Genomic DNA, 12,356 nt, shown 5'->3' with positions numbered 1-12,356 from the left:
TGCGGCTAGAAGAAGTCGTGCCACGTCCCGGCGTGACTCTTCAACTGCGAAAGAGACCGCTTTGAGGTCCCGATAGTATCGGAATGAGACACTGCGCAGACGTTACCTAGTCGTTACCTAGCCTAGTCGTTAGCTGAAAAGTGTGTCTTGTAGTGTCTACACAATAGAGCTAAACCAAACGCTCAAACATAAGCTAACACCGCAATCGCAGCCATGCAGCTCTTCCTTTCGCAATTCAACTAGGGTTAACCAGGGATAAACCACAGCCAATGTTTTTACTTTTGACACCATCGGCCATTTACGGTACCAACTTTCGGACAATCCGCCCACGACAACGCAGGGTTTTCGCGTAATGGAGCATATAATGCATTAAAAGAACGACGCGAAGTAGACGCATCATCAACGCTCCAATGAGTCGGCTCGGTGATGGAGCCAGGATGACGGTGACGGATCTTATCTGCAAGCAGAAGAAGTGCTTCGGTCGCCTTAATAGCCGGTGGCCTCTTCAATCAAAGAAACCACGTGGCCTGGCCAGAACAGCGTTCTTTTCCTGATCGGGCATGTGCGTTTGTAAACTCGGATTCTAACTTTTTCTTGCGTTAATTTAGATGATAGTTCAATTTAAAACTGCGAAAAGCTGGTGCTCATCAATGATGGTGATGGAATGATGCGTTATTCTGAAAGCAACGCTGATGATCTTAATGCTAAATATGATTTTAATAGTGGTGAAGCCAATAGCGATGAAACTGGCTGTGATGATGATAACAGATTCCAAAAGTTGAAAGTCGATTCATGCTCTGTCTGACTTCGGTCAAACGTCGCCGCTAATAAACTAAATAATAATAATAATAATAATAATAATAATAATAATAATAATAATAATAATAATAATAATAATAATAATAATAATAAACCGTATTGTATTTTTCAACTCGGGCAGGAAGATGATGTCTTTCATCGAATTCTACTGGACGTTGAATCAGCTTCACACTTTTTATATGTGTATTTATTTCTTCTTTCTCTTCAAGGCTGACCATGCATCTCCTTGATTTAGGACATTTTTTTTACTTTAATATTTATTTGTCATCATGTAACATGACTTAAATCTTGGCTTAGTGCCTGCAGTGGGTATGTGGCACTTTTTTAACACAATTATGAGCCTTTATTGCTGCACGATGACCACGCGCCCGGTCGCATCGAACGTTCCGTGATTGTCCAAGAAGAAAGGCTCTTCAATCTGCCACCGTTCTTTTTCCTTCAGCGCTCCTCGTTTGGGCTGAGTACTACAGAATTTTCGCACTTTTCGTTTCTTGTTCGTCCTTCCCTTCAGGAACCATATTCTTCAGCTGGGCCTTTCTGAGGTAGCTAGGTTAGCCTGTGCTGTGTTTTCTTCATTCTTTCACGCGGTCGTCACCGCTCTGGACGGCTTGCGTACCTTCATTTTCGAACTGGCGTTCGAGCTTTGTGCTATGTATCTTTATGTGTTTGTCTTTTGCGTGGTGGCCTCAACTGTATATCCGTGTCTATGCTTCACAGAAATTGAAATGCCATTCTTACGCAGAACCCGAACAGACCACAGCTGTAGGCTTACCAAGGCTGCCACAACCTCCTCCGGCCGAACGCCAGCGAGGGTCGTCAATTCAGCGGGGGCGGAATTGCGCACACTGCACCAGGCGACGCCAGTTTCTTAAGCATCTTCGAGTTCCTTGCCTGTCCCGAAATCGGTGAGCCACTTTGCACCATCAATCTTGGTTCATGGGGAAACCCAGCTTGCTGGGTTGACGGAACTCTACCATACGTAAATATACAGTTATAATAGCAGTCACAATTATATTTTTAATAGACAATATCAGTGACAAGTGATTGAACTGTTTTATTTTACCCAGTAACTGGTACTTGTTCCGTGTGACCACTACTGGCAAATTTTAACAGTTTGTAAAGAAATGATGTTTATAGTAAGAGCGAGAAATAATTAAATGCGGCGTATTTCTTAATTTCTGTTGTATGTAAACAGTACCAGAGTTTTCAGAATGAAGGATAGTAGTAATAGGCACGCTTATTCTATGGCTGCTGATTTTGCTACGATTCCAATTAGGTTCATTAGTATAACGCTTGCAAGCTGTGGGAGTATAGCAGCAGTGCATACTCACTCTGTAGGGCGCGCGAAATGTATAGGTGCGTAAATACGGTTGTGTGGTAGGATTTGGTTAGAGGCTTTCTGCATTTCAACTTACCATCCCTGTATTGATTGAAAAAAAAAAACATACTGCAGAATTAGCGGTCTTAGTGAAGGCAGACCGTGGTTATGAAGCATGTTCCCTGAAGATGCCTGAGTAGATTACGAGCATCACTTCACACACTTTTTATTTAACATAGCGTGAACCCTTCTTGCCAATGTAATGACTAAAAAAATAGACGACTCATCTCCACTGGAGTTGTATAGGTATGCGTGAGAGTTGTGCCACGTGGCCATGTCCACGCAGTTTGGTGAAATTATTATTCTTATCAACGTTGATCCGACCCCTATAAACATTTATCAATCCTGATATGCCGTTATCTAACAATCTCGGACTGGCTCTGACCTTTATCAATGGCTATCGGTCCTTATCGACCTTGTCAGAATTCCTCTGCTCAATATAAGGCCTTATACGCATTTTAACACCTTATCAATCCACGTCATCTTAGCTGAAATGACATCTTAGTTGAAATCAAGTAAAAGAAATAGGCATGGGCAGGACATGTAATGAGGAGGGAAGATAACCGATGGTCATTAAGGGTTACGGACTGAATCCCAAGGGAAGGGAAGCGTAGCAGGGGTCGGCAGAAAGTTAGGTGGGCGGGTGAGATTAAGAAGTTTGCAGGGACGACATGGCCACAATTAGTACATGACCGAGGTAGTTGGACAAGCATGGGAGAGGCCTTTGCCCTGCAGTGGGCGTAACCAGGCTGCTGATGATGATGATGAATAATTATCAGCTATGATATCCCCCATAACTCTTGGCTCCTTATCCTTACCAGCACATTGACGGCTTATCTATCAGTGTTGCGAGACGCGAAGTGGATGAGCCTTCAGAGATAAGTCACATTTCGGCCGGTGAAGGGACGACCTAACAGGAGGCACGTGGCGCTACAACCGAGACGCATGGTAGAAGTTGTGCGTTCGTCACTAAATTTCGCAAAGTCGGAATTTTTCTGATGTCCACAATGCTACAAGACGGCTTTACATGTTGGACATAGAGATGGCTTTTCTTGCATCATCACCAAATTTTTCATCAAAGCCGTCCTAGAATGTGCTCTCATTTGAAATTTGCCTTAACGCGTATGGCGTTAAGGCAAATTGCTATTTCTTGCTATTTCTCCTCATTGCTATTTCGTTGGCTCCGCCAGTGCAAAGAAATGCGGAGCCTCAGCGTCACAAAACTCACCGGAAGCTTTTTCATGAAATTTCGATGTTCAGCGCATACAACCGATGATGATGAAACGTTGTACTCAAGCAGCCTTCATATTGAGTTCATTGGCTGTGTTAGACGGCAAGTGTTTTTTTCTTCGCAAAAGTTTTGAAGACAGCTTCACATGACGACACGAAGTTTAACACAACATGGCTTACGTATACAAGGTTGTTGCTATCTTTCATGCACTCTCTCACGCTAACAAGAGCATGCTCCTCAGAAATGTCAGCAGTTGTGAGGATTTCCAAAGAAGAACGGCAAGCCTTTGGAGCCTTTACAAAATGGCGAACTAAAAAGCCTGCCAATTGGGCCACGAAGTCGCTTTCAGCTTCAGTCAAAGGTTCTAGTTAACCAATGCAATGACTCACTACTGGCTCTGCTATTTACCTTTGTACCTCCTTGATTTCTTCAGCAAAGAAGTCTACCAAGTAGCTGCTATCGTCAACTTCATGGTTTAAATTATGTGAAACTTTCTGAAGCTGGCTGACCGACACTATTTTTACAGCATTTTTCAATTCGTATGCACTGGGCGCCGGCGAAATCGTTCTTACTATTGTAAATAAGTTTTCTAGGCAGTCCTGTGCCAACCTTTCTGTAAAAAAAAAGAAAAACTGCTGTAGGACAAAGTGCAGTTTCAGCACCACTGCTGTTGCCGTTATTAAGACTGCTTGACATGGCTTCCACACTTTCTAGACCCCAATTCCTAAACCTTCCATTATACTTACCGTTACTTGAAGTATTTCAATGTTTTCTTCATCTTTACTCTTATTTGTAAAATTCAAACCGACAACTGGCTGGCGAGGTGTCATCAGAGTGTACCATTTAAATATGAGCTCGAAAAACCAAGCAGTAGTTTCTGCTTCCAATGGTAGCTTTCCAGACTTCTCGGAAAAACTGCACTGCGATTCCTACTTTCATTTTTGTGAAATGTCCATTCGACAGATGCGCAATATTCACATTTGGAACTACTCGCAGCTGTTCTGTGTCCAACTTCAAGACAGTTTATGAAGTTTCATAAAGGAGATATTTGTTCCAAAGCTGCAGTGCTCGTGCACATTTTCTTGGGAGGAGGACTCTTCTTCGCTGCTGTCCGTAGAAAGCATCGGAGCATCTGGTTCTTCTGTTCAGTGAAGTGCTGATGTGGTTTCATTCCCTTGAATTTTAACACCAGCCAAGGGAAGACGAGATGCTGGCTTCTTTCGCTGCCTGGGTGCCGCTGTGCAAGACCAAAAAACAGACTGTCAGATGCTCGACGCGTCACTTTAAACTTTAATCAAAAAAGGGCCTCTGGCCCTATAGCACCTAAGCCTGAATTCGAAGTGTGTAGGCAGAGTGCTTGATTTAAGAAGCCGACGACCATTTTGCCGCCTCGCCTCGAACTGGTCGTCGTCAAAGTGAAGCTGCATGAAAGAAAAAGTGTTTTGAACGTTTGAGACATGAGACTGCAGGTACGGAAGGATTGCACTGTGGATACGAGAGGCAAACTGCAACCCCTTTTTATCCCGCTTAGGTGGTATTGTTGCCTAACTTCAAGATAAAATAAATGTAAGCATGACGGCTGCTTAAACTGCGAATCGAACACATAAATAGAAAGCAAGACACTTATCTCGCAAATTCTTGAATTGTCCGTCGGTTTCCAGCAGTCGCGTTTCACTTGAATTTCCCACTTCTTTCTGCATTATGAATCAAGGCGAAAGCGAAGCCACCTATGACCCTTCTCTGTAGCGGTTCTGCACAAAGGTATGCTGCAGCCTGGCATCGTAGAGTTTGCTGCAGTGAAACTGTGACACACGTTTCACTGCACATACCAAACCGTACAAGTCACCCCACCAAATATGACAGCGGCCTCGTTGAAACTGCAAGCACTACACAACGCGACAACTCCACGCGCGCATACGTGCGTCCGTGTCAACCGCTCCGACACAATACGACCGCGGCGAGGCGCGGGCGTGGTAAAAACGTGTCGCCACCCTGTACGGCGGGAGGCGACGCTGACATCGAGGCACCTTATCGCATCGCCATTCTACACTCCGTTTCATACATCAGATACGGTGCAACGCCCTGGAAGCTAAAGATACTTTTTTCAGCGGCTGCGTTCGCACATAGAGATAGTTTGCTGTTTCTTGACCCGTTCTTACCGAAAATTTTCTTTATGTAGGCTCCGTTCTGAGTAAAAAAAGAAGGAATTTACCCTCAGGAGCAATTCATGTACTTATACGGCGGCTCACACGTTGTTTTAAATCAATTTAATTTTCGGTATTTTTCTGAATACCGCCCACCGCGGCCGCCTCACGAGCATGCTCGCGCGAGCAAACATCGCTGGCGCGCAGCGAAGCATAGCCGGAAACGCGTGGAGTGATACATTTAGGTGGCCGCACTCTTTGCGTAGATTGCACAGCGTTGCACCTGATGTATAAAACGGAGTATACCAGAAAGCTCGCATTCGTGCATAGCATTCGCCGCCAGCGTTTACCGGTAAGCATTACGGTTACATAAGCTGCAGATACTGGGATGTGTGAGAAGCAGTAGGCGATCTTTGGATGCTATGGGAGGGGGGGGGGTGTTCAACTCTTAGAGGCGAAGCTTAAGCGTCCTCCAAATTTTCGTATCGCCAGTTGAACATATTCGTACGGTTCGGAGTATTCATTTCTGCAAGCGTGGCTCTTTAGCACGTTATTCCGCCTTCAGCTTTCGAGGCGAGCGGACGTGTTATGGCTCGCCGGGCGTGCACCGTGTGCTGGCCGCGGTGACAGGTTCTCTTCTGCACCGTTGGATTATATTTTGCTGCCTACATTGTATTCGGGCGAGACCATTCAGCATGCATTTCTTGCATGGCAATCAGGCAAGAAGATCATATCGGCTGGAAAGACAACTGGTCCGTCACTGGATTTCAACATGCGACGTCCACAGTGAGGGTGGTGCGAAGGAGACTTAAGACGCTGAGATTAATATGCTGCCGCATCTCTTCAAGTTTGGAAGTGGCACTGTCCTTCATGTGACCCCGTGTCGGTCGCCGCTACGGTTGAGGTGCCGCCGGCAAGGACACATATGACATGACTGCCAGGCGCCACGCTGTGGGGTGTGCCGGTTTTTCGGATATGAAAGCCAAGAGTGTGCAACTAGTTACTCCCTAGTAAGCAAAACGCTCCTTCCCACAGATGACGCCCAAGAGAATATAATGGATGCGGAGGAAGCTGAGAAGTCTGCTCCGAACAGCAACACCAAGAAACGCGTTCCTTGGCGTTCCCCCAAAGCCGTTTCTTGACGGGCACCGAGAAAGCTGGACGGACAATGCTTGGCAGCCACGTGTTGAGGAAGGCGGCTGAGAAGCGGGCCGAAACAGGCTGTACGCCGGAGCCACCGCTATTAAGCCAAACAAGTGAAGGGGAAGACATGAACGACAGTACTGAGGCGACTAGCGCAGGAGAGAAAGCAGACACTACCGGGGGGACCAGGGCAGGCGGGAAGCATCGCAGAATGAACATTCTGAAGTCGACGGAGGACAGAACTGAACACAAGATTAAACGCCTGAAGCGTCAGTGGCATCGCGTTGCTGGCGCCAAGGGTGAAAAATTATGTCCCTGAAATCAAGTCGGCATATTCGTCGCCGCTTCGGAGTCAGGTTAGTGAGAAATAACACTCCGGCCTTCTCACTGCAGGGTAGAGCCGCGTTAATTGCTTTACTGCTGGCTCTCGAATAAAATGGGTATGATTGCACCACTTTACCTGCACCATTACGCGAGAACCGCTCAATGTACGGGGTCTACGGCCAAGTCGCAAGCAATATTGGTTCAAAGGCATAATTCAAGTGACAGACTAGGTTAGCAAAGAAGAGGCGGCCGACAGCATTGTCCCATGATTTTCTTTACGGTACAATGCGTGATCCGTGCTGTGAGAACATCAGCCCCGTGTGCGTTGTTTTGTTAAAAGTTATGTTGGAATTGTCCTGTAAAACGATATTCTTCCACCTTTAGACGGGAATCTTGCCTGTTAAGAGGAAGCTTTAGCTCGGGTGCTCCTATCTAAATACATGTAAAGGAGAATTTGTTTTCTCGGCAACCAATGCACCAAATTTGGCGAAGTTTCTTGATTTCAAAAGAAAAACAGAAAATCTAGTGACTTTAGGTTTCAGTTTTTTTATTTAGGTTGTACATTTCTGATCAAAATTGACAAAATTTGAAAATTTTCAGAATACAAAACTGTCAAGTTTACAACTCAGTAACTCTGCAACGAATAATGATGTCACAATTATGTAAATTACATCTAATGGTACATCTAAAACAGGCAAATTGATATGTTGCGCATGAATCTCGAGAAACTTAACATGACAATACAGCTTTTTCAGAACCCTTGTAAAGAAAGTGACAAGCTTACGTAAAATATAAAATGACAAATGAAATTTCGGCGCTTTCAGAGATCTACTGGAGGCTGTTCACAGAACCGCTACATCTGTTCTGGATGCAGGGCTATTAATTTGTAAACTTGTGCTTCTGTCTTTTTTTGAACTTTGCAATTTTTGAAAATCCTTTTAGCAAATTTCAGGCCCTATATCGAAATGCTGCTTCCACTACACAGTAGAATTTAAATTTATACCTCAAATTCAACAAATTTTATTAAAATTGATGCTGAGGTTATCTCAGAAAAACGTTTTTGCGTTTTACATGCTTTTGAATAGGCCATGTTGGAGTTGGGCCCGTGCTAAAGTTTCTTCTTTAAAGCGTGGTTAGAAGAAAGAAGGATATATGTGCCTTGGGGAAGCAGGTGGTTTCTTGTGCAAGAAAGCTGAAACTATTTAACGTGTTTCAGTGATTGTAATATTGACACAATCCCTTGTGATATGTTAGAGAGAATTTTAAAGAGAGACCTACCCCTCAATCCACATGACATTTGTTTTTTACCGCTTGAACCGGATTTTGAACCGGTGGACGTTATGTTTTCTCGGACTGCACACAAACTAGCGTAGTCTGTTAGCACATAGGCGCTGTGATGTTAAAGGCCGAACTGCGCATATTTTTGGGGGATGGTTGTGGAAGTACTTGATGTGTACAAGACGATTGAGTGCGATGAATGAGATGTCTGTATTGGATATTTTACCACACTTTAAAAAATGTGATCTGTGATCACAAACACCTATGCAGGCTTGTAGTCAAGCTGGAAATAAGGGTAAAAATGCTTTTACCCAGTGGGTAAGACAGTCAGCTGCTGAGGCTTAGGTCACATGTGCGAAACTCACCATAGCTTAAGTTTTCTCTATTTTTTACGCATTGATTTCATTATAGTGATTCGCCTTACACGAAAGACAGAAGGACGGAGAGGTTTCCCCGTAGGGTAGGCACATAAATGCTTATGCATTTAAAAAAAAATTTTGCAGTTTATTCCCAAAGGCGGTGCATTGATTGCGATAGCAAATAATGAACTGTTATGCGAAGTAACTATATTTGTTTTATCGTCCCTATACCTTCCAAACTTAGGCCCACTAACTAAGTTAACAAGCATGGTGTCACCCGCGCACAAGCCAACATGAAAACATTTCATTTTCAAACCGCGGAAACTCGCTGTAAGAACACTGATGTGGTGAAGCGCGGCAGCAGCAGCAGCAGCAGCAGCGAGCGAAGTGACAGTCGTGCTTTTTATCGTTTCAACGCAAAGTGAGCTCCGAGAACACAGAGCACGCACAAAGCTACGAGCCTCTGACGCGTCTACACTCGGCTCCCAGCGCAGATTGCTCCCAGCATACCGCCGCGCGACAGTGCGCAGCCGCCAAATGCGTGGTTGGTGCCGGCATAGACCGTCGCCTCACATCCCTCCCTTTCCCCGTCTGCCTCGTAACCTTGGGTGACTTACGCACGACGGAAGATGGCACGCTTCCTCCTTGCTTTCGTCTCTTTTGCGCGGGCGAGACCGAGCTGCGATCGTTGGCTCCGCTTGCGCGCCATCACTCGCACATACACGCTGGAACCTCACGGCGATGGTGACGCCCAAACCAATGCCGATGACGGAAATTCGCTTGGAATGTCCATATTATTGCTATCGCAATACAAATCCATGCAATAACTCTTCTAGGAGTTCTGCAAGCATGCGTAAGCATTGTGGGAAATGCTCATGCCTACGTAACCCTGTCTCATTATCAGTGTTAAGAAACTTGATTCATCCAGTACAAACGACAGCGCTGCGGCATCGCGAACTGGTGCGGATGGCGGCGCACGGTGCATTGATAACGCAAGCATACTACTGCAGATGGCAGCGACAGGTGTGCCGATTACATTCCAATCATCATAAGCCGTTATCGATCTTTAGTGCATTCCGTCTCCTTTAAGCAGTGACGCAAATTGTGACTGCTTCAGGTTAATCTGAACCAACTGCGGTCCCGCGTTACTTCCTTACGCAACGTCGTCGTCAAGCCTCAGCTGCATGGAGTGAAGTTTCAACGTGATTGCGCGCGGCACATGCAGTCGCGGACGCACGCAGCATCGTTTTGAGCCTATGTAGTAATTTACAAACTGCAAAGTAGCGCTCTTTCGGTATGATTTGGGTTTGTGAATAGAATAACCGGAAAATATCTAACACATACGCTTACGAATGTTTCTATAATGCGCTTGTAAGATTTCCTTGCAGCCTTTAGGGGATACAGAAGGCGCTGCCGCTAACTTGTAGATGTATGGCAATCGGAATTAACGTTTGTGGTACTGTAGCATTTAAAAAATAGCCCCTCCCTTTCTCGAGCGAGTTCCTGGCAAAGTTCAGGAAACGCAGCCAGCACTTCTGCCGAACGCTCGAAGCGCGGCCCGCTCCCGCTGCCGTTTCTCAAACGCAGCCTGCTCTTCGGGTGAATGAACCAAACGCGATCTTCTCATCTGACTACCGGGCTTGAACTGGCGAGATACGAGGGGTGCAAGGCGAGCGAACAGGCGACCTCCTCTAGAGAGAAGGGACGCCTGTGAGTAACTCGCACCTTGCGCTGAGTCTACTTCATCCATATGAAAATTGGAGGACGCTTAAGCTTCGCCTTCAAGAGTGGAACGCGACAGCGTTCCCTTCGAGCCGCCCAGGGGTGTAAGACAATGGACTACGGCGCGGCGACTACGCGCCCCGCATCGGACGCGGTGAGCGTCGAGCAACGCAGTGTTCGGCGCGGCAACGAAATGTGCGCCTGAGCAAGCGACGCACGCCTGAGCCTTAGAAACAGCTCGTCTCTAAGGCAACAGCGCATTCACCAGAGGCGCTTTTGTACCGCTTTGAAGCATCGAACTCGTGGCTCAGTGGTAGCGTCTCCGTCTCACACTCCGGAGACCCTGGTTCGATTCCCATCCAGCCAATATTGCAAGTTGTTTTATGCGAAGCATATTACTAGAGCTCAACACAGCTCCTCAGGCGCGGCGTTGTCGCCTTCAATACCACGTGACACCGTGACGTCACGACAAAGGAGAAACGGGGCTCCAACTCGCGCCGTCGCTCGCGGCGTCGCTTTCAAGGCTAACACCGTGACGTCACGACAGAGGAGAAACGGGGCTCCAACTCGCGGCGTCGCGGTGGTATTGGCCTCGAGCTCCACCACTGGAGAAGCTGGCGCCACAGTCGGCGTGACGTGCTCGAGTTCGGTAGTTTAAAGAGGGACAAAAGCGCCTGTAGTGAATGTGGTGTTGCCTTAGAAACGTGCTGTAGAAAGTTACACTGCGGTGTATATCGGTAATTATGAGCATGTAAATTACAGAAGTCGCCGTCACACGAGTAGCGAAGTACGTTTCCGCTACATTTCTTCTGCGCCCTGCGCACACGCAGAGCCAACTTGCGGCAAACAAAGGAAGCCCCTCCTCTCAATGTATGGTGCTGCCCCGACGCATGGCGCGCCACTCGCCCCATGATCGTGTCCACCTTCGTGGCGCATCGCGGCCCGGCTGTCCGCGCCGATCGCGGCGTTTGGCATGCGTAGATCGTTTGACTGTGCGGTGCGAACGCGGTGCGATAACGCTATCGCATTCCACTCTTGAAGGCGCAGAGCGTCCTGCAAATTTTGCACCCGCAATGTGGTGGTAACGCGTTTGTGATTCCAGTTAACTTCCGGTCAACCATTTTTTCACTGTCCAGTAAACCAAGAAAATGTAGACGCTTTGTAGCAGAGTATACTATAGGCACATATTCTTGATTTTTTCAGGTATAAGGAACGTGCTCCATGGCGTCGAACTCATGTATGGCTTTTTTTTTTGTTGCACTCACTACAATTTACTTGTGCAACACTCCAATTCCCCAACAAAACTGGTGCCACGCAGAGGGCCCTATAAATATATAGGCTATTATAACGTGTTCTTACGGAGCGCTTAACCGGAAGTCTCCCGGGAACTCGCTTTGTAAGCGTGAAGATGGTCTGATGCTTGAAAAACGAAGAATTGACGCAACAAGTGTCGTCTCATTTGGTGAGCGCGTGTTAAGCGCAATCATACGAACGCTGCGAATATGCACAGCGAGCACTGCTGCCTCGAACCAGAGACCAAAAGGGCGCCGATTCTCTTCTGCATTGTGAGGCGCTTCCGTCTTGTGTCGCTCACTTCCCTCGTAGCGACAAACATAATTTCGCCGATTTCACAGATTCGACATCTACGCCTGCGCTTAAAAACAGATCCATTGGGAACGGAACCCACAGTTTCTGCGCGGGAGGCGCCGAGGCTACTGGTACACAAAAGTGTAACTGGTCTTCTGACGGACACTGTCCCTCGCTGTAATGCATGTTCAATTTCCTTCGCAATGGCTTCTTTTTTTCGAATCTCTCCTTTTAGTATACCTTGCTGCTATCATTCTGGGCAAATTCTATGCCAATGTTAGCTTCTGCCGAATGCAGAACCTATGGGCACCTCTGAAAGCCCGTCATCAAAACTGCTCGCGACTGCTCTTCACCAAGGAGGTTGGCTTTGA

General features: G+C 46.6%; 1 protein-coding gene across 2 annotated transcripts in view; it reads left to right on the top strand.

The window, feature by feature from the left end:
• The first annotated feature begins 1,174 nt into the window (after positions 1 to 1,174).
• LOC139061293 (calcium-activated chloride channel regulator 1-like) overlaps positions 1,175 to 12,356 on the top strand; it is a 209,387-nt gene continuing 198,205 nt past the window's right edge. Inside the window, exons 1-2 of one of the 2 annotated variants that reach the window (XM_070541062.1) lie at positions 1,175 to 1,280; positions 1,562 to 1,724. The gene's annotated coding sequence lies outside the window, so the exon portion shown is untranslated. Of the gene's footprint in view, positions 1,370 to 1,561; positions 1,725 to 12,356 lie in introns of both variants that reach the window. The other variant, XM_070541061.1, reaches the window with a different exon arrangement.

This window comes from Dermacentor albipictus, chromosome 6 (assembly GCF_038994185.2).
Source record: "Dermacentor albipictus isolate Rhodes 1998 colony chromosome 6, USDA_Dalb.pri_finalv2, whole genome shotgun sequence".
Lineage (NCBI taxonomy): Eukaryota > Metazoa > Arthropoda > Arachnida > Ixodida > Ixodidae > Dermacentor > Dermacentor albipictus.
The sequence above is the reverse complement of the archived record's forward strand: the minus strand, read 5'-3'. Positions and strand labels throughout refer to the sequence as shown.